This window comes from Panthera onca, chromosome A3 (genome assembly GCF_046562875.1).
Source record: "Panthera onca isolate mPanOnc1 chromosome A3, mPanOnc1 haplotype 2, whole genome shotgun sequence".
NCBI classification, from domain to species: domain Eukaryota; kingdom Metazoa; phylum Chordata; class Mammalia; order Carnivora; family Felidae; genus Panthera; species Panthera onca.
This window is the reverse complement of record NC_138341.1, coordinates 100888778-100915883: the sequence shown is the minus strand read 5'-3', so window position 1 is coordinate 100915883 and position 27106 is coordinate 100888778. Positions and strand designations below refer to the sequence as shown.

Genomic DNA, 27106 nt, shown 5'->3' with positions numbered 1-27106 from the left:
CTTCTTCCTATTTCTTTGTTCTTTTGCTTTGGTCACCAGTATAGTTTTAAATAATAGTGCTCATAGCACTTTTATCTATCTGTCTATTTATCTATCTAACTATCTATCTTTTTTGAGAGCGAGAGATAGCAAGCAAGGGAGTGGCAGAGGGTGAGAGAGAATCCCAAGCAGGCTCCGTACTCAGGATGGAGCCTGATGCACAGGGTTCAGTCTCACAACCATAAGATAATGACCTGAGCCGAAATCAAGACTCGGATGCCTAACCGACTGAGACACTCAGGTGCCCTTATCATACCTTTTAAAATATGAAAAATTATGACCCATAGAAACAGATGGCAAGTTTGGAATTTACTGTTTTTGACATCATTAATATGGTCAAAGTAAAATTGATGATGGGAGTTTTATCCATTATAAGGTTTCTATAAAAATTCTACAGTAAAATTTTAGCTTAGTAAATATTTTAATTGGCAAGTAGGATCAGTTTTCTACTTGTGTCTCTTGTTCATTCCTTTCTTCCATTGTATTTCTCTTCTTAAAATATAAGTTAGAAAAAAGTGAGTTTTTTGTTAAAATTTTTTTTCCCGCAAAGTCCTATTTGGTAATTAAAAAAAGCTCTTTTCATAGAATTACATAGCTGATACCAAATATATTTCATCATGATGGGCATTTAAATATTTATGTGGTAATTTTAAGGAGATCTATAGTTTCTTGACTGATGGCTATATTGAGCTTTACATAGTTCATAGGTGAGGATATTTCATTTCTCAATTTAAATCAATGATGTTGATAATCTGTGAACAAACCCCCTGTGTTTACCTGTGTTTGGAGATAAGGGGTGAATGTTAGTGACCATAGAACTAAGAATTATTTGAGGTTAATGATAAAGAAAACAAACATTCTCTTGGAATCAGGAAAGGTTCTTCCTGTTTTGTTTTTTAACAGATATTTATAAAGTGCTTAATATGTGCCAGACATATTTCTAAGTACCTTACAAATGTTATTTATGTAATCATCACAACAGCCTCCTGGAACAGGTACAGTTATCTCATTTACAGATGAGGGAACTGAAGTACAGAGGGATTAGCTTGCCCAGGGTCACACTGCTTTTGAGGGGCAAAGTCTGCATTTGAACCCAGGCCTCTGGCTTTACATCCTCTTCATTTGCTCTCTGTTGATGCTGCCTTTTTTTCTGAAAAGCATTGCTTGTGTGTTTACATGTTATATGCCTACTATTAATTGTATTTGATGTTTGGGAAGATGTATTTTATGCTGTGTGTTATATAATTTTTTATGGATTATAACTCATAATACTATTATGTTTGTTTTTAAAACACAAACAACTATTATTAAAGGTAAAGTTGTGGATAATAAAATCAGCTATAATCATATAGTGAGGAAGAAGGCTTTGTCCCCTCAAGTAGATGTATAATGAATGCCACTTTACACTGCATAAATAAATCATTTATATTTCTTTGTAATTTTGCCTATGCTCCAAATTTGCAGTTCAAATCTATTGAAAAATAATTTTTAAACCTCCTTCAGATTTTTCTTTTCATCAGTCACCACTTGTTTTCAGTAAAATAGACCATATATTGAGTGTGGACTACATTTTGCAACTTCTGGCAGCATGTTCTGTGAACTTGCTTCTCTGACTGAAGTGCTAAAGTATATCTGGGCTTTTACCAGGGACTATGTGGAACTACACAATAAAGGTACTCCTGTAGAGCAGTTTTTCTACTAAAAGATTGGTGGGGGTGGAATATTAAGTAATTTAATTGCTCTACATTTAGAAAGATTTCTAAGGTTGAAACTAAATGATTCTCAAGATCAGAGGCAAAGAATTTCACAATAATGGTCTCTACCATAGACATCCTGATAGTATGTATCAGTACATTCAGTGGAAAGGTTTCAGGAGTACTTGATTGTATTTAAAGTCATTTGATGTCTTGGAATGTTAGGAAATTAGTGAACTAACCCAAATAAAATGGTCAGTAAAGTTGAGAAAGAGTCGTCATTTTGTCAGTTGCTTAAGTACCAAATACCAAAGTGTTAATCAATGATCTTTTTGGGCAACTGAAAAGAATCATATTATCATAGATACATCTTGTTTTAAACCTTGGAAATATCTTAATTTTTTTGGATTTTATTTTAGTAAACCCCACTTTTAAGTAAACCTAAATAAAATTAAGACTTATACAAAAGACAACTTTGGAATTATTTAATTTATAAAGGGGTTGGACATGGTATTCTTTTTAATACCTTGCCTCTTCAGCTTCTTCAGGTTATTGTATTCATAGCATTCAGGTCTGCATATAAATCATGCAAGGAATGCTGATAATTCATGGTTGTTTACTTTTTTAATATAAGAGCTAAATGGTGAAAGATAAAAATGATATTCATTTAAAAATGTGTGTAGCCAAGTGTTTTGTGTTTTTTAATGTTTATGTTTTTTAGTTTTGAGAGAGTGTGCATGCACATGGGGGGAAGGGCAGAGGGAGAGGGAGACAGAATCCCAAGCAGTTCTACTGTGCTGTCAGCGCAGAACTGGACTGGAGGCTCAAACCCACAAACTGCGAGATCATGACCCGAGTGGAAATCAAGAGTTGGATGGTCAACTGACTGAGCCACCCAGGTGCCCCGCCAGTGTTCTGCTTTTCACATATCTAATAGTTTTGGACATAAGCAATATTCCTGTAATTGCCTTTAATTTCATTCTGCATACTGAGATTAGGGCTTGAATGGGCCATTAAGTTATTATTAAGTATGATCATTAAAACAGTCATTTGACTTGTAAAGTGACATGAATGTATTCTTAGAAAAAATTATGTTGCCATCCAATAGCAGAGAATATCTCTGTATAGAAAATTAATTCAGAAAGAACATACTTTGTTCTTTTGGTTTTGCTGCCATATAGACTTAACTGAAGAAGAAAAATAGCAGTTGGTAGAATTGGCATAGTTCTCAGGTTTTCTGATTCTTAGTTTAAATGTCTTGATTTATCACTGTATTTGTTCTTCGTTCAGGCATGGTTAATATACCCTATCTGTAAAAGTTTAGATTGCAATTTTTCTGTAACTTGGCTACTTACTTTTATAATAAAGAATTCACTTAGGAGTGCCTGGGTGGCTCAGTCAGTTAAGTGTCTGACTCTTGGTTTTGGCTCAGGTCATAATCTCACAGTTTGTGAGTTTGAGCTCTGCATTGGGCACTGCGCTGACAGTGTGGAACCTGCTTGGGATTCTCTCTCTCCCTCTCTCTGCCCCATCCCTCCCCCTCAGCCCCTACTTTCTCTCTTAAAGCAAAAATAAAGGTAAAAAAAAAAAAAAAAAAAAGAATTCACTTGAAATATAAATTGTTCATGATAAAAGAAAAAGCCTAATTTCCATCTTCAAATTTCTTCAGTTACGCTTTAGTAGAAGATGAACCAGAAGTATGAATTAAAGAGTTGGAGAGGGTTTTTTTCAGGGGGTTTATTGATGGGATATAGAGTATTAACTGAAAAAGGGTTCTGGGGAAAGGAACTATAAACTGAGGCTTTTGGACATATATGATAGTGTTTGAGAGTCCTCTAAGGATATGCTTCTTACTTTTCTGTTCTTGCTCTTTGGAGGGGAGAGATTGCTTCTTTTGAAGATATAATTTCTGTGATGTCATGAGGAGCTTGGAGAATAGGAGAATGAAGGGACTGAGGACAGGTTGTATCTAAAGAAGGAATGACTGAGAATTTTCCAAAATTAAAATATGTGAATCATTATGCTGAAAAAACAGTAAATCCAGAGGAAGAAAAATAACTGGACTAAAGACAAAGAGAGCTTGACAGTAGGCAGAAATAGATTATCTATGAAAGTATAAAAAAAAATTAGACCTTTAACAGAATTCTAAACTGCAACAATGGATGCTAGAAATCAGAGAATTCAATCTTCAAATACTGAAAGAAAACAAATATTTTGCTAGAAATGGTAACTGGCAAGATTATTCAAAACTTATTATTTAAACTCTCTTTAAAACTATTTGTGACCACGACCCACTAATGTGATTTTATTGGTGGGTTATGAGATGTATTTTGAAAAATACTGCCTTAAAAAATTTACACATAAGTGCAAAGAGACAAGGATAAGAATGTTTATAACAGCATTGTTTGTGAGAGTGAGAAATTGGAAGTAATCTTAAGCCTCAAAAACAAGGGTTTTGAAATATATTTTTAGATAAGCATCAGTTAAAAATGTAAAAGTCTGATTATACTGTGTTGGTGAGCATGTGTAACAATGAGAACTCATAGCTTGCAGAAATATAAATAACCACTTTTTGAGAGAAATTTGGCAATATCTAGTAAGTTTGGATGTGTATTTCCCCAACAACCCAGTAATTCTACATATATACGTATATATGTGTATATACATTAGCATTGTTTGTTGATCTCTTCCAACCATGACATCTCAAATTAAATTTTCAGGAAAGAAAATTTACTTTTGGTCCATATAGTACACTTCAATATATGTGCTTTATCACTTTGTTAATTTTCTTCCTGTTTTCTTCCTTCACCTCTCCCTCTCTTCAAAGTTATTTGTGACTATGACCCACTAATGTGACTTTATTGATGGGTTATGAGACATAGTTTGAAAAACACTTCTTTAAAAAAATTTGCACATAAGGTTAGAGAGACAAGGATAAGGATGTTTATAACAGCGTGTAAGAGTGAGAAATTGGAAGTATTGTTAAGCCCCAATAAGTGGAAAGTGGATAAATAAACTGGTATATCCATGTAAATACTTTTAGCTATAAATCACAATAAATCAGTGAATTGCAATACCCGTATTCAGTGGATACATTTTGAAATACTATGCTGAGTATAGAAAGCAAAGTGGAGAATACTGTATAAAGTATTATTACTATATGTAGCTTAAATATGCAAAGCACTATTGTATATAGTTTTCTAGATATAAATAAAAATGTATGATGAAATCCATGAATGATAGACAATAAACTTAGGTTATCTTGGGGAGGAAAAGAAAGGTATTTCTGATATAAAGATAAAATTTCTCTTTCTTAAACTGGGTGGTGGATACATAGGTGTTTATTAAATAATATTTTACATTCCTTTGTATATCTGAAATATTTTCCCGTTAATTTTTTAAAAAGAGAATTAGCAGTATTGACAGTCAAATTGAGATTTCTCAAGACTGTAGAGCAAAAACAAGTTGAGCACTATGAGAGAGCAGTTTGAGATCCATAAAATAGATCCAGATCAGCATCTATGAGATAGGAATTCCAGAAGTAAAAAAAAAAATTCAGTGCATTGCAGAAGCAGCAGATAATAAAATGGCAGAATGCAATTTTTCTGTGCTGAAGAATGCTATCAAATAAGATATACTGGAATCAAATTTCTGGTAAAATCAAATAGTGGTAAAATTTCTGAATTCCAAGAATCAAAAGAAGTTTCCAGATAGAGAAAACAAGCTTACCCTAATAGAAAAAGAATCAGATTGGCATCTGATTTTTCTTATGTAACACTGACTACTAAGACACAATGGAATTCTGATATAAAAGGGTAGTTTTCTGAGATAATAGTATGGGATTCTGAGATAAAGGTATTATAACCCAAAAGTTCTGTATAAGGCAGAAGTATTTTTTAAGTATGAAGGCAAAATATATGTTCTTTCTAATAGACTCTGAACTGTAACTCTTACAGATTTAAGTAAATGAATATATTATTTGGAAGGACTTAAGCAAAATAAAATGAATCAGCATAGAGGATTTTGGATGAAAAAAAGGTATATTGTTAACGTTGACAAACAAAACCAATCAACAAGCGAAAACCCAATGCTTAAGTCTAAAAAATTGATAATAATGTACTTTGAAGTATATAACTTAAAATATTCCAAATAAAATAGAAGATATGAAAAAAATTACAACTAGGGGACACATTTCTAGATCTGATGATCATAAAACCTGTGCTCTAGCAGATGGGAGTTGGGGGAAAGGGAGTAAAAATATGCTATGCAAAGAATTTCAGTTCATAGAATTACAGAAGGAGATACTTCTCACTTGATATTTATGAAGAAATATAGGTAAAAACATGTTGAAATTTTTTTTTTTAATTTTTTTATTTTTTTTTATTTTTTATTTATTTTTTTTTGAGGCTTATACCAGTTTTATTTATTTTTTTTATTTTATTTTATTTTTTTTTTATTTTTTAATATATGAAATTTACTGTCAAATTGGTTTCCATACAACACCCAGTGCTCATCCCAAAAGGTGCCCTCCTCAATACCCATCAAAAACATGTTGAAAATTTGAGGAGACTTGTTAGAAGATGACAGATTATCAGTTCTCCCAACCTTTTCCATGTCTGTTTGAAATGACTGAAAATATAAAATTAAGCCTGTAACAGCATTGGGCAGCAAGACAGGGTGAAGTTGGTATAGCAGATTTTGGAGAATTCCCTGAAAATAAAAAGCAGATGGAATGAAAGGGACAGAGAAAGAAAAACAGAGAAAAATGCAACTGAAAGTGAGAAGAAGTTTCTCCTCAGTGAACCTCAAAAAACTGCATTTGTGTTAACAAAAAATTGGAGTGGTCTGTGGGGTAATCATCAGAGTAACTAATTTAAAAACTCCTGGGCTGGGCTCAGCCTTTCCTCATTTAATATAGAATGATTGTTAGCAGGGGTATTTATTTGTAGGATAACATGTGGCTTCTGTTCTGCAGAAGAGGATTCTGGAGAAAACTTTTGATATGTGTGTTGGGGTTGGATGGAATAGCAGAGCAGAGCCTGCAACTCTACCAAGAACACAAAGTAGAGAAAAGGGAAAGGCAAAATGGTTCCACTTGAGTGAAATACACTAAAACATTCCACCCTACAAGTAAAGTCTTCCTTATGTTGGCAGTCTTGGGTGTGCTAGCCCATAACCTGCTTTATGATCACACATCATTAAGATGTGCTTCTTGATATCCTCACATTCAGTCACATTCAGCCTGAAATCCGCTCTTAGTTAAGATGCCTTGAGAGAGAGAGAGAGAGAGAGAGAGAGAGAGAGAAACCTTATAGATTGAAAGGAGAAACCCAGGCTAGTTAGATAGCTCTGGAACACCATTCATAAATTTGGGACACCAAAGATCACCAGAAAACCAGCAGCACAAATAGAAGATGAAATAAGAGAAAAACTGACTTGGGGAGAATGGGAATGATGCAAGAAGTAGATGGAACTTAAATGTAATTCATATCTACCGAGAGATTTAAGAGGATAAACTGCTGAAAAAAATAAATCTGGCTGTACTGAAAGAAACAATCTGCAGTGTTCTCAGAAACAAAAAAATCTGTTAAAAGAAATTCAGAGGAGGGGCTGAAAGCTTTATTAATGCTTTAGAAGAAAGTTTGGGGAAACACATTAGAACCTAAAGGTAAAAAAATGGAGATTGAAAATATGAGCAGATGTTTAAGCAAATCCATGGTGCATGGAACTAGGAGCATGGAACTATTTCAAATTTCCAGAGGAGATAGGAGGAGAGGAAAGAATGATTTAAAAAACCCACAAAAAACAGAGCATAATACCTAAATGCAAGGGAGTGTTACATGAATATTACAAAAGATGAGTGAGGGTGATGTATACTGATTGAAAAGATGGTCAAGTTACATCAAGTGAAGAAGAGAACTTTTGAGAGCAGTATGCAGTATGTATAATATACTGTGGTCATAAATCATATGCATGTTCAAATATGTGCAAGAAAGATGAACGGATATGAAATAATAATGGTTTCCTGTTGGGAAAATGATGGAGGAATCATAGAATACTTTTCATTTTTCTTAAAACATAACATTTTATAAGGAGCATGTTTTTATTTAAAAAATAAACCACTAAAAATTGGAGAAGAAAAGAGAGCAATGTGAGGGTAGCAGTGATTACCTAAACCATTCTAATTTATACATAGTCTCAAGTCCATAGTTCTTTGTAACATACAATCTTATTTTTTTCACAACAAACATCTCCTTCCCTTGCTATTTCCAGACTCTCAAAAATGTATCTTCACACAGTTCTCTGAACCTGCTTTTTCACCCAGAGTATCAGGGTGGGGATGGCTGATTCCTTCATTGCATATGGATTTTATGAGAAATAGTATATATGTAGAGAGTAACTTAAAATAAGGATATCATCTGGGTATTCTTTATTAAAAGGATAGTATCCAACATCTTTTGTAGACTGATGTAGGGTGTAAATAATAGTAAGGGAACAATAAGAATGACATATTCAAGATTTTGAGATATATCCTGGTGGGATTTTTTGAGTTGAGAGTAGGACTTGCTCAATATCAGCATAGTAACACGAGTATAATCAAAGAGGTGTGGAATGTGTTCTGGACCACCTGAGAGGCCCCATCTTTTTTGTGAGGACATGGATATGATCCTTGATCTCAGTATGCCACATCTACTATAAACTTCTGAACCCTCCACCATCATTCAGGATGCATCTCTAATGGTTGAAGAAGTGGTGGAGGATGACATGGGACAGAGTGCCTGAGGATCCTTGCCTGGGACAAATTATGGGAAGAAAAGTCTTACAGGTATTCTTCTTATATATTTTATTTGGTTGCTGTGTTTTTATTGGATAAAATAATTCTTTTTCTTGAAGGAGTGGGGAGTGGTTAATGGGGGTGGGAGAGGGGTGGGTTGGGGTGGAGCAGTTTTCTTCTTTGTAAGGATGGTAGAAGAATTAGGAAAGAATATTAGCATCTTTCTGTCTCTTCTTTTTCTGCCCATGCACAACTGTTGCTGTCATCTTCACAACAAAGGAAATTGGATTAGAGTTTTTGAATCACAAACTTCTATGGTAGTAAGATTCACCAGGAACATTTAGCATGCTGACATAATAGTATTAGCTAGCAGCAGCTTTTAGACACTAATGGAAAGTGTTTCGATCTATGGACTGTATTGAGTTTTAAATACTTTGAGTATATGCTTGAAATTTTTATTTGTAATTGTTGATTTTTTCTTCGGTTATGTTAATTGATTATTTAACCATTTGACACTGATTTATTTCTCCTGAACAAAGATGTTTAACACTGCTGTGAACTTAAGGGGCTCCAGTTAATTAACTACTTAAGTCTTAAAGTCTTGATTTTTCTTTAGAATAGCAGAGACTTAAGTGTCAAGAGCTCAGTGAATGACTTCCAAGATAGCTCTAGTTCTAGTGCAGCTTAAAAGATCTATTGAAAAGATCTTTTTCTTCAAACCATATGTCAGGGAATTTCATAGAGATTTTCTAGATACTGTTGAAGTTTTAGAAATGGTATCTTCAGTTATAATTCTGATGGTTTGTGATACTGTTGTGCTGTTAAAATGATTATGTAAAAAGTATGTATGAGTATGGCGGGGGGGGAGTTGTTTTTGAAAACATAGAGTGGTTGGAACATATACCTATAACAAGTAAGTAGATATGAACAAAGGTATGTCTATAAAATTGGCCAAGATAAAGTAAGTGAAATGAGAGCATATTGTTACTTTCTTTCTTTTTTGTTTCAATGAAAATAAGAAATGTTGCTCTTAAGAATTTTGTATTATTTTCTCTTTTTTTATTTTTATTTTTTCTAGCTTGGCACTAAGAAAAGAGCTCTTTTATGTCATCTTGCCTGTCAGTCTGTTTGGAATCAAGAGAGACTCACTGAAGACTCCTTTGAAAAGAATGTTTTTTGAAGAAGGAAAAAGAAATACTGTGAGAGAAGGCACACAGACCAGAAGGGTCATAGATGCATATATTTTTGCTGTGTAACACCAACAGGACTTCATTGGGTGAACAAGGAGAGTTGAGAAGGGAGAAAGTTAAGAAATGACTGAATTTTGTGGGTCTTGATGCAAAAATGCTGGCCATCTACTAATATGGAAAAACAGTTGATGCTTTAGTCCCAGGAATTTGTTTCTGCTGTGTGCAGTTCTCATAAATTCTTCTCACATTCAGAACCACCCCTTTGTCCTCTGAGAATGATGGTACTATTGCTTCTGTTAGCAGTACTTCCAAGGATGGATGAAAGTGTATAGTGTTTGCCAAAACCTAAAAAGTACAATCTGTTTATTTATCATAAATAAATATAAATATTTATCATATTTATAGGTTTTTTAAAATTATAAATAGAGGTTTGCAGGATATGCCACTTGTATTTTATAATTCTGTAGTGTTTAACACCAATCATTTAGGGTTTTTTTTAAATCAATAAATATTAGATTTTAAATATGAAATTTAATGATTCCTAATCATATTGTGGCCATTTTTATCCAATTTGATATCCAGAGACTGCTTGATAAAACTGAAATTTTATTTTTTACACTTAATGTTATTTATGGTATTTATGTTACTGTGTGTAATCATGATTTTCTGTTTTCCTTGAGGTTTTAGCAGACCTTTTTCTCTGTATATGTCAAAATAAAAAATTTAAAATAGTAAATATGTTGTAATATGGATACTGATCTTATATTAATTTTCTACTAAATATTGAGCTTTGTTTTGTTATAAACCCTGAACCCAAATGACAGTTTTATCTCGATATTTGAAAATTAAATGTTTATATATGATGTATAGGAAGCATCCTATGGATTTGGCTTGTGTGTGTTTTTAAAATTAAATTTAAAATTTTTTACTTTTTTAAAAATTATGTAATCATACTCTATTAGGCAGCTTTTCTTTGGAAGAGGAGGACTTTGTTTTTGAACTTATATGTAGTTGTTTCAGTTTCCAGGCAGTGATATGAATTGCAAACTTTGTTTCTGATCTACAGTCTTTTCCTTATTTTAGGGACTTTTAAACAGGTTGTGGGCCATTTTGAACATAAATATCTTGATAGTCAAGAAAGTGTTCTCTTCAGCCCTTCTCCAGAGGATTTCTTGATTAAAAGTCCTTCTCATACATTGGATTCTCTTAAGAGTGCTTTCTTATTAATGCAGAGTGATTGTGTGTGTATATATAAGGGTATCACTTTATTTCAAACTGACATAGTAAATTGTGCATGTTTATTACTGCATTGCTTATAGTGGCAAAAAGCTAGGGAATACATCAAGAAGGAGAATGATTACAGTGGAACATTGTGGAGCTCTTAAAAAAATAGTTTCTCTCTTCATTTTAAGGAATGTCTGATATTTTAATAAGTGAGGAAAACATAATTCAGTATTCTATTTAAAAAAACTTTTTATAATATATTGTGTATATATTTGAAGTAAAAAAGGTATAATTATATTGATACATGGGATAGAGGATAAAGAAGGAATAAAGGTGATCTGTTTTTCCTTTTCATATTTTTTAATTATTACATTGATTTTAGCAAAAATGTTACTTTTATCATTTATGAGGAAGAGTTTAAGAAATATGGAAAAAGTATTTACATGCAGTTTTATTATAACTTGATAGAATAGTGATTAGAAACCATGCTTACAGTGGTCAGTAACCTACATACTTTGCCATTATTGTGAAATGAATTAAGGAGGATGCAGCATTGATTATGATTCTTGGGAACACCAAGATAAAAGCCAGGTTTACCTTAATGAGATAACAAGAGTGATTGTTAGTATGAACATTTGAAATGTGGTTAAAATTCTTATCATAGGAACTGGTTTATTTTGAACCTGCTTTCTCTCCTCAGCCTCAGCATTCGAGACGCTTGAATTGAATTTACTTGTATCCTTTCTCTCTAGCATTATTAGAAACGAGCAGGCAAAAGAGAAGCATACAACAGTATACTGAGGAAAAAAGATGAATGTTAATTGAATACCATGCTGGAGAATACACTGACTAGAACCAGGCATTGTGAACCTTGCTCAGATCAAAATTTTTCAGAGCCTATGATTACCCAACTGTAAGATAAGGGAGTTTGGATTTATACATACTAAGGGCTCTCCTGGAAACAGGATTACATAATAAAGAATTCCTACATAATGGAAAATTGATTCTAAAATGGTTCATTTACCAACAAAAATGAATAGCTTCCTCTTTTTTGGGGTGGTGGAGTTAATATAGTAATGCATGTAAATGTGAAGTTGGACATTACTTTGGTCAGTTAGAATATTAGAATATTTTTTCTTTATGACCTGATTACTGCTACAGAAGGAAAGTTATTACAGTACCAAATACCTAGGGCTGTTTTAGGATTGCACAGTTAACATCATGATTTTTATTTATATTGATTTTTTATTGATTTTTTTATGTTATAGAGAGAGCGTGAGCGGGGGAGAGGATGAGGGTGGGGGGAGGACAGAGAGAGAATGGGAATGAGAATGAATGAGAATCTTAAGCAGGCTCCACACTGGGCTTGATCCCATGACCCTGGGATCATGACTTAAGCCAAAGTCAAGAGTCAGACTCTCAACTGACTGAGCCACCGAAAGTTCCCAACATTATGATTTTTATGATACAAGTTTTAAAATATAACAATTTAAAATACAATGAAGTGACAGTTAAGAGATATGGAAGTGTCAGGGAGTTAGCTCTACTGATACTGAAGGAGACAACAGCCTTACATTTATTTTGTATTTTGCCCATGGAATTGTGTATGAATTTTAAAAAATTAACCGGTTTACTGGAGGAAAAAAATAAACATTTCTATAGAGTAGAGATGAATTTTTACCATTAAACTTTACATTATGTCAAGTCACTGAACCCCAGTTTTGCAGGCAGACGTTCTGTTTCTTTTCATTTTTGTATTTACCAACTCTCTTGGCCTCAGCTTGAACAATTATAAAGTTGTTTCATTATTTTATTATTTGGTTATAAACTTAAATTATTATATTTTTCTCATTTCAACTAGGTATGTCAGAATATTGTATAACCCGGTATTTTCTAAATTTCAAACAGTTTCATATATTATCAATAAGTCTGTAGCATGTTTATGTATATAGCATGAACTGTAAACTGATTTATGAGTTGTGGTTCTGTATTTGTCACCTATATATTTCAAAAGACTTGTTTTTTATTATAACTCACAGTATTATAAAGATTGGAGACAGTGAGTAGAAACACTTTGAAAAATGTCATTTATACAAACATAAATTGTTATTTTGTTCATTGGTCAAAAAAGATTAGAGGGTCTATAAGTTTTAAGGGTTGAAAAAACTTTGCAAATCATTTGCTTATGCCAGGTGCAGTGGGAATTGCCAGTTTTGCAAATAGCAGTATTTCTGTTTAACTGAGAGAGGCAATTGAAATGATTTTACTAGATGATTTGACTGACTCTGCCAGTAGTATATGATGAGATGTGGAAATATATAAGACATACAAAAATTTAGGAAAAATGTGACAATTTCCAAATTCAATCAGGAGATTTTTACAGATAAGTTAACTTTTTTAATAAGTGGCTCTGAAAATACCCAAAATTATTTCATCGTTGAGACCTCAATGTATGATCATAAGGTATTATTTCACTTTTGTTTCTAACTCGGTCCAAACTAAACTGCTTATCTTCTTTTGAGCCTATTCACCTTTTAACCTTATTTTGGAGAATGATCCACCCATCTGTCCAGTTACCTCAAGTTATCATTTACTACTTTCCAGTAACACCTTCTTCTAACACCTTCCTAAATTATTAAAGTTTTTTTTTTTTAATGTCTTATTTTTTTGGTGCTTCTGTCATGAGGTCAGGCTCTGAACATTTTTTATTTGGTTTATAATGGCAGTCTCATAACTTGCCTACCTGCCTAAAGATCTTGCTGCCTATTATACATACCATTCTCAAAACACTTTTTCTAAAGATAAATCTGATGAAATCAATCTTGGCTGCCTACCCTTTAAAAAGTTTTTCTTTTAAAAGGGAATAAGCTCATACAAAGTGCCTCTTTATGATCCTGCAAGATCTTTGGAAGCATATAACCTTGGTTAATATTCCTGCTCCACTCTTATTATTGTGTGATCTCTAGGAAGCATAAACTTCCTTGGGATCCCTCAGCTTGTTAAAAGGGGGGTGATCATAATCACCTCCCTTCTCGGATCATTGAGAGAATTTTACATCTGTGAAAGTGCCTAGACTTTGCCTGGCACATAGTGTTAGCTGCTGTTGTGATTACTTCTTCAGCCTCATTGCTCTCTGCTGTCCTTACTCTGTGTAGGGGATTATCCAAAGCACTTCTTGGACTTTATTGTAATTGGCTACTTAACTTTTCTGTCTCACTCACTACATTGAAAACTTATCTAGGGTAGATGAGCTGCCTTAATTTTCATTGTATTATACCTGCTATTTTGCATGTCTTCATTAAATTTTGGTAGAAAGAATCCTGGTAGGTCCTGAGAGATTAGAAAATGTATGATATGTGTTGAACAACTATTCTATACCTTGGGTTTCTAAAAAACTTTTTAACTTGATATTTTGTATGTCCTTATTAAATATTGGCAGAAAAAATCCTGGTAGGTCCTGAGAGAAAGTATTGAGATATATATTGAAAAATTATTCTCTATCTTAGGTTCCTAAAGAACTTTTTTACGTACTGTTCTTTTATTTCATCTAGCATGGTGCTTGGCAATTAGTAAGTGCTTAATAAGTGTTGAGTTAATTGATCAATTTGAAATAAGAGTTGGAATCTAAAAATGGATGAAACAGTGGGCATGGGACATAGTTGTTATGGTGGAGATGTCATCAGTTTTAAAGTTCCCATTTCTACTCTAGTTAAGAAGAAAGAAATTCTATACTGTCCATCTCCTGACCCTGGCAATCTCTTCTTTTTTAAGCATATGTGAGTTTTTTCTTTTTTTAAATTTTTTTTTCTTTTGTTTCTTTACTCAATAAACTTCCCTTTTGGTTCCCTTTCCTTAGCCAGAGAACTTATGAGTACTTCCTAGTTGTGAAATGACTTGGTTTTATGAACCATTGATGAGCTGAGGAGATCCAAAACAGAAAAGGTGAATCGCTGAAAAGAAATAAGAAGCTTCTCTTCTGTGTGTAAAAGATGTACATTTTTCTTTAACAGTGAGTTAAAATTGGAATTAGCTGATTTACCAAGTTGTCAGATGTCACACTTAATTGTTGATCCTGTGTCTAGGCTGGGTATTAGATGCCATTTAGAGTGAATTCTTCTCTGAGATTTGATCATTGAAAAGCTTGAAAAGTCATTTATTAACCATTGGTTAATGGTTAACCATTGGTTGTAGGTGTTTCTCCTGTTACAGTTGTATTAATTTTTAGTATCATGTTTTATTCAGGATTCACTTTGTTCCTCATTTGGTAACATAAGCAAGTGGATTTGATACATAAATTATATATTAGTATAGCTGTTAAAAAATAATCAAACACAATCTCCTAAATCTTAAGGTAAATTCTTTCAGTCTTCCATTCAGGCACATTTTACCTTAAAATCAGGATAAGTGAGGTAGTGAAATTGTATTATCTACAAATCCATTTTTCAAGAACAGCCAATTGAACACTCAGACACTCTTCTCCTTTTCATTATTTTGCAAGCAGAGGATTTATAAACCTTACTTTTTTTTTTTTTTTCTCTAAAAGAAATAATCACCTTTCAATGGTACTCCTACTTTTTCACTGGTACAAACAACTTTGGTTTCTAAATTACTACCTGGTCATTGTGTAGATCCACTTTGTGAAAGTTAAACCGCTCATGGTGGTAAAGATTCTAACCACCTCCTCCCACTCCCACCCCCACAACTGTATACATAATCAGGCATTCACAATTATTATCCAAGGTAGCAATTTACTCCTACCTTGAAACTTGTACAAATAATCTTGTCAAATGATTCCTTTGTATGATGAATTTTCATATTGCCAGAAGTAGCTCAGGGTAACTCTTCCATTTGGCAATGCTTTCTAGTTGAATTATTAATCTTTCTTCAGATAAAATTGCCTGAATCCTCACCAGATTATTTTTTGAAATAGGATCTCTGAGTGTACCTTTCATTTGTTTACTTCTATTTTTGTTATAACAGTAAAGGAAAAATGTGTTTATTCCTCAGTGTAGAAACTGACCTTGCTCAGATTAGAAAACACCAATCTACTCTATCAGGACTGTTGACTCTCATCTACAGTTTAATTCAGCTAACAGTTTTTCAGTCCTTTTAGCTTTGTTTCTGGTACTTGGAATACAGCGTTGAATGAGATAAAAATTCTGACATCTAGGATCTAGGATTTTTTAGAATTACAAAACAAAATGTCGTCCTTGATGAGACTATAGGGACAAAGGAGAAGGGGATGTGTTTGGGAGGACTTTATAGAAAAGATGATAATAAAGCTAAGACCTAAAAGAAGAGACTCAGTTTGGGAGTGGGTAGATGAACACCAGGAAGTAGGAAAAAAAAAAAAAAGATGTAAGACTTAAAAGACCTATGGAGTTCTAGTTCTATTGATCATTTCTAAGGGTTGTGAACTCCCTATGGGTGAGTGGCAGGTGAGGCAGTAGCAGAAGGAGTCAGAGACCATCTAATGATAGGTCTCAGACTAGTGCCTTTTTATGATAAGCAAATTAATATGCATGTGAATTGCCTACTAAAATACAGATTCTGCAAACTGGTGGTTACCAGAGAGGAGCTGGGTGGGGGTACGGGTGAAATAGGTGAAGGTGATTAAGAGTACACTTATTGTGATGAGCACTGAGTAATGTATAGCATTATTGGATCACTATATTGTACACCTGGAAGTAACACACTATGTTAATTATACTGGAAGAAAGTGCAGATTCTGATGCAGTAATTCAGGGGTAGGACCCTGTCTATGTTCAGTAGGTGAGGTAATGCTCCCAAGTGATACTAATGTTGCTTGCCCCCTAACCACACTTCCAACAGCAAGATTATAGACTATTTTTTGCCTTTATTAAAGTTTTGCCTTTATTCTGTGGGGCTTGAGTGATATCAGACTTTCATTTTAAGAAAATCTTGCTTACAGGAGGCTGCAGAGCCAAGCAGGTATCTGAACATAAGTCTTGGCCATGTGTGACCCCTTAACCTGCAGATAGTGAAGGGAGGGGCACTTGAAGTGGTTAGTCTCACACTTTGCATTTTAGAGGTAATATTCTAGTATCAGTGTGAAGGATGAATTGGAGAGAGGTAAAATGTGGGACTTGAATTTTAGGTAGACAGTCTAAGATGGTGGTTTAAGTCCAAATAATTAAGCCCCAAACTCCTTTAAGTTATATAAGGCCGGTAAGATGAATGTGAGAAGTGGCACTGGCATGAGGTTTTCAAGAGAGGCGGGTTTTGTGGTGAAAGGAAATGCAGCACATATTCCCCTCTCTCACACAAGGAATCCACATTCAAAATTTTAAATACCGTTGTATTGCCAATTAAAACACCCTTAAATTTGTAATTTCCAGTCAAAACCAAGGCAATTGCAATGGTGACAGAAATAAATTATTTGGAAGTAGATTTTCTGTCTTGAGTGACTGACTGGTTTGTATTAACCACTAAAGGGCAAGGGGGATATACGAGGAATCACACTTTTGGTGAAAAGTGAAGAGTTAGGCTTGGATGTGTGGATTCGAGATGCTTGTAGAATATCTAGAGATGACTACTGTAACAGTTGTCAGAATGGGGCTGGAGAATGAGATTTGGAAAGCCCTCTCTCTGTAGTGAAGATTCTCTAAGGAAAAAAGTTCTAAGAGAAGAGGCCTGATAGGAAGCCCCAAGGAGTTCTAAACTTTTAACAATGGTCAGTGAAAGGACCAACAGAATCCTATTGATGGTAAAAGGGAGTGGTGGTTTGGCTGTGCTAGAGATGAGGAATCAGGGTTGCATTAAAGAAGACTGTTCAATTTGTGTCAGTTGCTACAAAGAGGTGCAGAAACAAAGAATGCAGAGTGTTTTTCATATTTAGTACAGAGCAACAACTGGCAAATTTGTCCAGAGCAACTTCAGTGGGGCTACAACCTTGAAAACTGGATTATGGGGTGACTAGGAGGTAACACAGTGCAGATAATGATTTTCTTTCAGAAGAATTCTTTGTCTCCTTTTGCTATTTGTTAAAGATCCTTTCTCAAAGCTTGTTTCTAACTGAATGGTCTAATTCTGCCTGTCTGAAAATTTTTCTATTTGGGATAAATTAATTTTATTAATATGCTGACAAAAGCAAAAATATAAAAGATGTGATTTTTTTACACTGACAAGCTGCTTTGTTCTAGCTTTGTTATAGTTAATTTAGAAAATTAGTTTTTGTATTTATGGGCTTATTCATCTATCTTCACTGGTGTTACAAGTAATCTTTGTTCTATGAAACTCCAAGGAAATATTTTCTACATGCCTCATGTTAAAAAAGAAAAACCTGCATTTCTTTTCTTGTCTTATACATGATTTAGACATTCTAAAATTTATTCAACCATAGGAAAACATCTTTTTAGTACTTAAAAATGAGCTTAAACATTGAAATGCTTTAGTTTTACCCTAGTCCTTTTTTCCCCTATTGATTTAGTAGTTAGAAGTTATTCATAGTCTTTGTAATGCCGCCCTCTAGCGATAGCATCCAAAAATGCATTAATTGTTGAAAAGTCTCGTCCCCTTCCCACCACCGCCGCCTCCCCCCCCCCCCCCCCCACCTTTTTGATGCTCTTGGGTTTGTGTTCTCTTTTATCCTTCCTCAGTTGAATGTGTGTATGTGTGTGTATGTGTTATAGCCACTTAGACTTCTTATTTTCCTTTAAAGAGAAAAACCCAGGAGCTTTGGAGACAAAAAATTTGGGTGTGAATCCTTACACTTCTAGTTACCAGCCTGTGCACAGGGCAAGTTACCTGTCCAGAGATTTTCAGAGGAATGAATGAAAATGTCTTTTTGTGACATCTGACATTGCAAAGAGTATAGGTGTTCACCATATTCCAGTTCTCTCTTGTACCCTCTTCTTCCCATTCTCATTGGTTGGGCTAGAGGTCAGTTCTCTTTTTTTCCCCTCTGACTTCTCTTGTTATAAAATATCTATTGTCATTGCCTATTTACATGTCCCTGTTTTATAACTTCTAGAGTCCAGGGATCATATTTTGCTTGTGCATGTTTATATCTCTAGTATTTAGCAGAGTCCAGTACATACAGGATCCTCATTAGATAAATATTGTTGAATGACTAAATGAATGAATAATTAAATAAATGGATAACACTTCTTAATAGGAGCCCTGGAGTGTGTTACAGAAGTTTCTCTGATATTATACAGATTGCAAATGGATAATACATGATATAATTAGATTTTACCCATAGCGTTGCGTAGAGGTATGTATTTGATAGTTTTTCCAATTTCTTGCATAGTTACTGGTCTTTTCAGGTTTTTGATAATATGATAATTTGTTTTTCCTTAAAAATTGTCAATTTTATTCAGTTAAAAATGTATTAGCAAACAGTTATATATAGGATTTCATTATAACATTTGATCTCTTCCTTATCTGAGTCTTTTTATCATTACCAATTTTATGTCTTGTATTTTCCTTTCTATTTTTAAATATTTAATTAGGGTGGAGGAATGTTTATTAATATTTTTAAAGCACTAGAATTATTTTCACTTCTTTTGTTTTTCTGCTCTCCAATTGAAAAAATATATAATTTTACCTATATTGCCTCTTTTAGGTTTTCCTTTCCAATAATTTAACATCCCCATTTATTTTTATTTCTTTTTTATGGAGGCTTTCATTATTCTAAATTTGCTTCTACTTAGAGCTTTGATGAAGTCCCATATGGTTTGATAGGTACTGTTTTTGATATTTTTAAGTGTTTTATAAATACAGCTGTGATTTCCTCCTTGAACTAAATTATTTAAGAGGGTATTTTTTAAATTATGAAAATTAAGTGTGTAAAATATAGGTATTAATTTCTAGGTTTATTATAATATGACCAGACAATAAGGTAACTACAATTTCTCTTTTTTGAGATTTTTTTTCTTGTGATACGTGTAAGATCAGTATTTAAAATGCTCCCCAGACACTGAGAAATAAGGTGAGTCCTCTGTGGGGTAGGCAGTTTGGTATATTATTTATTGGCTTTATTACATGTATTTACATCCCATCTATATTTTGACTGTCATATGGTTATGCGAATTATATTAAAGTTTTGCATGATTGTTGTGTGTTTGTCATTTTTTCATTCTTCCCAACATGTTTCAGTGCTGTGTTATTTGATGCTTAAATATTTGTAATTGATATCTTCAAAGTGGGTTTTACTTTTCATCACTTAAAAATAATTAACCTTTTTAATGTTGCTGGTCGTTTGGTTACCCAAATAGGAAAAAAATTAAACTTGATATCTGCTTCCCACTATGCACACTGATTGAAGATCTAAATGTGAAAAGTTAAAAAATGAAGTCTCTAGTGGACATTATAAGAGAATATCTTCATATCTTAAGGCAAGAAAATATTTCTTAAGCAGAACACAGAACTTACTAACATGAAGGGAATGATAAGTTGGACCATTGACAAGAACTTCTGTCATCAAAACATACAATGAAAGAGAGAAAAAGCAAACCAAAGAATGTAAGATACTTGCAGCATATGTATCTAACAAAGGCGTTTTGTCCATATTATGTAAGAACTTCTATAAATCAGTATGAAAAAGACAGATAACCCAGCAGAAAAATGGGAAAGATAATTGAACAGGCAGTTTATAAAAGAGGATACTCAAATGGCTAATAAATATGTGAAAACTTGCTCAATTTATTCTTCAAGGAAGTGCTATATAAAATCATAATGAGATACTATTATAAAACTCACTAGAATGCCTAAAGTTAAAAAGATTGACAGTACCAAGTGTCAACAGAAAATGGATAATATTCACTGCTGCTAGCAGTGTAATTTGGGAAAATCACTTGAAAATTCTGGCAGCCCTGTGTATACAGATATATATAGATAGATCTATACATATCTATAGATCTCTATATATATTAGGTCTCTCTCTCTCTCTCTCTCTCTCTCTCTCTCTCTCTATATATATATATATATATATATGTATGTATAAAGTCTCTAGAGATAGCTCTCTCTATGTATATACATTAGATCTCTCTCTCTCTCTCTCTCTCTCTCTCTCTCTCTCTATATATATATATATATATATATATATATATGTTAGGTACACAAATACCTGTATATCTCAGTGATTTCAATAGGAATTCATACAGGTATCCACTAAAAGTGCAGTCTTGTTCAAAGCAGCATCATTTGTGTTAGGAAAACCCTGGAAACAAAAATGTCATCACCAGTAAGATGGATAAATAAATTGTGGTATATTTAATACAATGAGTAGAGCAGTGAATGTACAAATTAAAGCTCTATGCAACAAAATTACACAAATCATATTTTCATTGAAAGAAATCAACCATAAAATACTATGTATTGTATATGATTCCATGCATATAAAATTCAAAAGCAGGCAGAACTAAGGAATTAGACCTGAAAGATAGTGGTTACTTTTGTGGATGAGAGAAGGGATGGGTAGTTATTGGGAAGTACCTCCTCCCCTCCGGGGGATTTTAGGTGTTAGTGATGTTTTGTTTCTTGATATGGGTAGTGGTTTATATGGGTTTCTGACTTTGGAATAATTCAGTGAATTGTGTTATTATTTGTGAACTTTTTGGCATGTGTATTATGCTTTGATAAAAGTCCAAGTTACATGAAACAAAAAATCTTTCATTAGTGCTAGGATACTATTAATGTTATTCATAACATAAATATAATACAATATAATAATCACAATTTTATCACATATTGAAGATATCAGTAAATAATATCTTCTGTCAGTTATTTGCCTGTTCTCATACCCAATCCCAACTCCTCTCCTGCTTGGTACTGCAGGGTTCATTAAAAACAGAAAGTGAGGAAAGTTTTTTCTGAGGAGATGATATTTGAGTTGATAATAGAAAAGGTCCAGCCATATAAAAATCAGGGGAAGAACATCTAGGGCAGAGTTTCATTTGGATGGGAGCAAGGTTTTGGGAGGAAAAAGATGGCTGGTGTTGAATTGTATAGAACTTTACATGCCATGTTAAGGAGCTTAGACTTTACTCCAAGTACAGCGGGAGACTGTAGGTTCAATTGCTGTGTAGCAAAAAGACCCAACTACAGGTCGTCCAACAAAATATGAGTTTCTTTCTCATGTAATAACAGTCCAGAATTGGTAGCTAAGCCCATTCCACAAGGTTGTCCAAGGATCTTAGTTCCTTCTGTCTTGGTCTTTAACCATCTCATAAAGTGTTACTCCTCTCTTTATGGTCTAAGCCAACTTACCATCTATACGTCCATGTCTCTAACTTTAGAAAGAGGGAATGAAGGACTAGTAACTTCCTTTTCAAGTATAGCTTCCACTTATATTTCTAGTCCTTACTTATTCACATGGCCATTCTTAGTAGCATGAGAGGTTTTGAAGTATAGTCCCCCGCTGGTTGGCCTTGTACCCTGTTAAAACTTGTTTGTGTGGGTTATTACTAAACAGAAGAAATGGATAATAAATACCAGGGGACAGTTAGTAGTAATGTCTGTCACAAAGCCACTGAAGTATTTTCAACAGGAGAGCGAACTTCCATTTTAGAAGGATTACTCTGGTTGCTGAGAATGGATTGTAGGAGGTGGGGAGGATAAAAAATGGAAATGGCGACCAGCTAGTCCAGGTTAGTGGTTTATAGTGACTTGGGCCAGGTGGAATCAATGGAAATGGAAAGAAGTAGATGGAATTAAAATATATTTAAAAAGTAGAACAATTTCCTGATAAAAGATCTCAGGATATGTGGGCTGAAGATGATAATTTTGGGAGCCATTAACATTTTTGGTAATTAAAACCATGGGACTGAATGAAATTCCCAGATTGAGTACATGTATGGAGAAAAGAAAAGGAGCTCAGGACTGAGACTTGGGGATCTTTAACATTTTGAGGTGGTAGCAAGAGCCAGCAAAAGAGACTGGAAGGAGTGACTAGTGAGAAAGGAAGAAAACTAGGACAATAAAAGGTTATGGGAGCTAAGGAAAGGATGTATTTCAAAAAGAATAGTTGTTTCTGTTGAATACTTGTAAAAAACTTGAGATTGGAACAGAAATGTGGTCACTGGATTTGACAGTATGTAAGTCTTTGGGGAGCTTGTTGAGTGGATTAATAGGGTCAGAAGCCAGACTGTAGAAGACTGGAAAGGAGCCTTCAATTATACTTCATTAAGTTGAAGTATAAATTGGTACAACCACTTGAGAAAGCTTGTTGGTACTAAATCCATGAATACTCAATGACTCTATGCTTCCATTTCCAGGTATATATCATCATGATAGCCTTGCATGTGTGTACATGATAACATGCTCAAGAATGTTCTTTAGCAGTATTGTTCGTACAAGCAAAAATAAAAAAGAAGAGTCCTCAAGGGAAGTTGAGGAAGGTGAAGAAATGGCTTTGGTATGGAAGTGGGGAGCATTTACTGTATCTCTTAGCCTTGAGGAACATGTGGTTAGACCTACACACACACACACACACACACACACAACCTCCCTTTGAAATGAGTTGATACTCTTAGAGGACGACTAAGTTTCAGTGGAGTCCAAAAAGTCAAGAACACATTCAGCAGTTAAGCTAAGGATATAGTGGAGATTTCTGATCTCAGAGCTGGAGTTCCAGAAGGCATGTGCAGTAGAAGCATTTTAGACCTGGGCGGAGGGTGGGGGGGGGGGGGGAGTGTAATCATCCATGTGCTCAGAAGGGGAATCTAAATATTTTTCTTTAAATGATTTCAGTGCCTACTACCAGAAAGGGTACCTCTTGAGTACCTCTGACTTATTTATACACTGGCTTTTATCATTTGGGAATCCTTATAAGTGAATAGAATATGACTAGAAAGAGGGGAAATAGTATATTTTTATATGCCCCAGTTACCTTAAAGCTGTCACATTGCTTATTTCAGCTTATCATGTCTGTATGTATGCACACGATGGAGATATGAACATCATGCATACACACACACAGAAAAATGTTGCTATTTTTTTTGTTTTACCTTTGAAATGTACTTTGTAATATTTTTGCATATAGGTATACTACTGGTTGCATCTTTTAGAAGATTCCACTGAAAAGTTGTTGTAAAAGACTTGCTGCTGAAAAATTCTTTCCATTTTAATTGAGTCAGTTTTTAAAGTTCTTTTTAAAAATTTCATATAAATATATGAAAAGATTTAAAAGTAATCTGTAGTGTATTTTGTCAAGAAATCCTAAGAAATAAAAATGTTTTTCAAGGTGTGAATATATGTTCTTTTCCTTCAGGGCTGGTACTTCTAGTACAGGTTGGTGATTATGCAAATGTGTATGGTTTTATATATCAGTACTGAAAGTCTGATCTTAGTCATGTAAAAATCATTAAAGAAAAAGGTTGAGAGGGTGCTGCCCCAGAGTTTCAGGTTGTTTTCCCTAAATATTTTAGTATTGCAGATTTTATACATTCTACAAATTTATGACCTCAAAAATAATGATCATGTGTGTAGTTATTATGGAATTTATCATTACCAGCATCTTAAGCATAGCTAAGACTTATATATACTTTCTGTTTGTGACAACATGGGGAAGCTCAGGAATGTACTGAGTGAGTAAATTAGTAACTTTTACTTTCTATGAATGTTTGCATGGTTGATAAAGTCTGTTGGGCTTCCAATATTATTTTTTTTCCAGTCTCGATATTGGGATGGAAATTTTATTTTTTTATTATTTTTTTAAATGAAATTTATTTATTTTTTTTTTTTTTTTTCAACGTTTTTTTTTTTTTTTTTTATTTATTTTTGGGACAGAGAGAGACAGAGCATGAACGGGGGAGGGGCAGAGAGAGAGGGAGACACAGAGTCGGAAACAGGCTCCAGGCTCCGAGCCATCAGCCCAGAGCCTGACGCGGGGCTCGAACTCACGGACCGCGAGATCGTGACCTGGCTGAAGTCGGACGCTTAACCGACTGCGCCACCCAGGCGCCCCAAATGAAATTTATTGTCAGATTGGTTTCCATACAACATCCAGTGCTCATCCCAACAGGTGCCCTCCTCAATGCCCGTCACCAACTTTCCCCTTCTCTCCACCCCCATCAACCCTCAGTTCTCAGTATTTAAGGGTCTCTTATGGTTTGCCTACTTCACTCTCTATAACTCTTTTTTCCCCCTTCCCCAACCCCCTGGTCTTCTGTTGAGTTTCTCAAGATCCACATATGAGTGAAAACATAATGGTATCTGTCTTTCTCTGCCTGACTTATTTCATTTAGCATAACACTTTCCTGTTCCATCCACGCGGATTTCATTCTTTCTCATTGCCAAGTAGTATTCCATTGTATATATAAACCACATCTTCTTTATCCAATATTCTTTTAAAATTATGTCAGTGTATACCACATCTCCTTTACCCATTCATCAGTCAGTGGACACTTGGGCTGTTTCCATAATTTGGCTATTGTAGATAATGCCATAAACATAAGGGTGCAAGTATCCCTTTGAGTTAGTATTTTTGTGTTCTTTTGGTAGATAGCTAGAAATGCAATTGCTGGATTGTAGAGTAGTTCTATTTTTAATTTTTTGAGGAACCTCCATACTGTTTTCCAGAGTGTTTGCACTAGTTTGCATTCCCACCAACAGTGAAAGAGGGTTCCCCTCTCCATATCCTTGCCAATGCTTGTTGTTTCTTGTGTTGTTGGTTTAGCCATTCTGACAAGTGTGAGGTGGTATCTCATGGTAGTTTTGATTTGTATTTCCCTGATAGTGAGGTTGAGCATCTTTTCATGTGTCTGTTGGCCATCTGTATGTTGTCTTTGGGAACATGTCTCTGTTCATGTCTTCTGAAAATTTTTTAATTGGATTATTTGTTTTTGGGGTGTTGAGTTTTATATGTTCTTTATGTATTTCAGATGCTAACCCAAATCAGATGTCATTTGCACATATCCCATTCTGTAGATTGCCTTTTAGTTTTGTTGATTCTTTTCTTTGCTGTGCAGAAGCTTTTTGTTTTGATATAGTCTCAGTTATTTATATTTGCTTTTGTTCCCCTTGCCTCAGTAGACTTATCTAGAAGGAAGTTGCTACAGCCAGTGTCAAAGAGGTCACTACCTGTGTTCTCCTCTAGGATTTTTATAATTTCAGGTCTCACATTTAGGTCTTTCATCCATTTTGAATTTATTTTTGTGTATGTTGTGAGAAAGTGATCCAGTTTCATTCTTTTGCATGTTGCTGTCCAGTTTTCCCAATACCATTTGTTAAAGAGACTGTCTTCTTTCCATTGGATATTCTTTCCTGCTTTATCAAAGATTAACTGACCATATAGCTGTGGGTTCATTTCTGGGTTTTCTGTTCTGTTCAATTGATCTATGTATACATTTTTGTGCCAGTACCATACTGTGTGATCACTACAACTTTGTAATATTACTCAGCCATAAAAAAAGAGTGAAATCTTGCCATTTGCAAGGAAATGGGTGGAGCTAGAGAGTATTATGCTAAGTGAAATAAGTCAGAGAAAGACAAATACCATATGATTTCACTCATGTGGAGTTTAAGAAATGAAACAAGTGAACAAAGGGGAAAAAGGCATACAAAGAAACAGACTCTTAACTACAGAGAACAAACTGATGGTTACCTGAGGGAAGGTGGGTGGGAGGATGGGTTAAATAGGTGATGGGGATTAACGAGTACACTAGTTGTGATGAGGGCTGAGTGTTGTATGAAAGTGTTGAATCACTATATTGTATACTTGAAACTAATATTTCATTGTATGTTAACTGGAAATTTATTTAAAAAAATTTTTTTTATTCTTTCTTTGGATTGACTGATTTATTTAAATTTTTGTTAGTTGATATACAGTGCAGTATTGGTCTCAGGAGTAGAATTCATTGATTCATCACTCGCAACACTGAGTGCTCATCACAAGTGCCCTTCTTACTACCCACCCACCTCCCTCTGTCAACCCATAGTTTGTTCTTTATCATTAGAGTCTCTTGTGGTTTGTTTCCCTCTCTTTTCCCCCCCTTCCCATATGTTCACCTGTTTTGTTTCTTAAATCCCACATATAAATGAAATCATATGGTATTTTTCTTTCTCTGATTGACTTACTTCACTTAGCATAATACATTCTAGCTCTATACACATCATTGCAATGGCAAAATTGCATTCTTTTTGATGGCTGAGTAATATTCCATTTATTACACGTGTGTGTGTGTGTGTGTGTGTGTGTGTGTATACACACTTCACATTTT

At 34.1% G+C, this 27106-nt stretch overlaps 1 protein-coding gene and 1 long non-coding RNA gene across 2 annotated transcripts in view; both read left to right on the top strand.

Annotated features, from left to right (window-relative positions):
* MACROD2 (mono-ADP ribosylhydrolase 2) overlaps positions 1-27106 on the top strand; it is a 2034677-nt gene that overhangs the window by 27315 nt on the left and 1980256 nt on the right. The gene's annotated exons all lie outside the window — the stretch shown is intronic.
* On the top strand, positions 907-10892 carry LOC132664924 (uncharacterized). The gene is made up of 3 exons (XR_009603919.3): positions 907-1034; positions 8460-8559; positions 9587-10892. It is a non-coding gene; the product is annotated as an uncharacterized LOC132664924 (long non-coding RNA).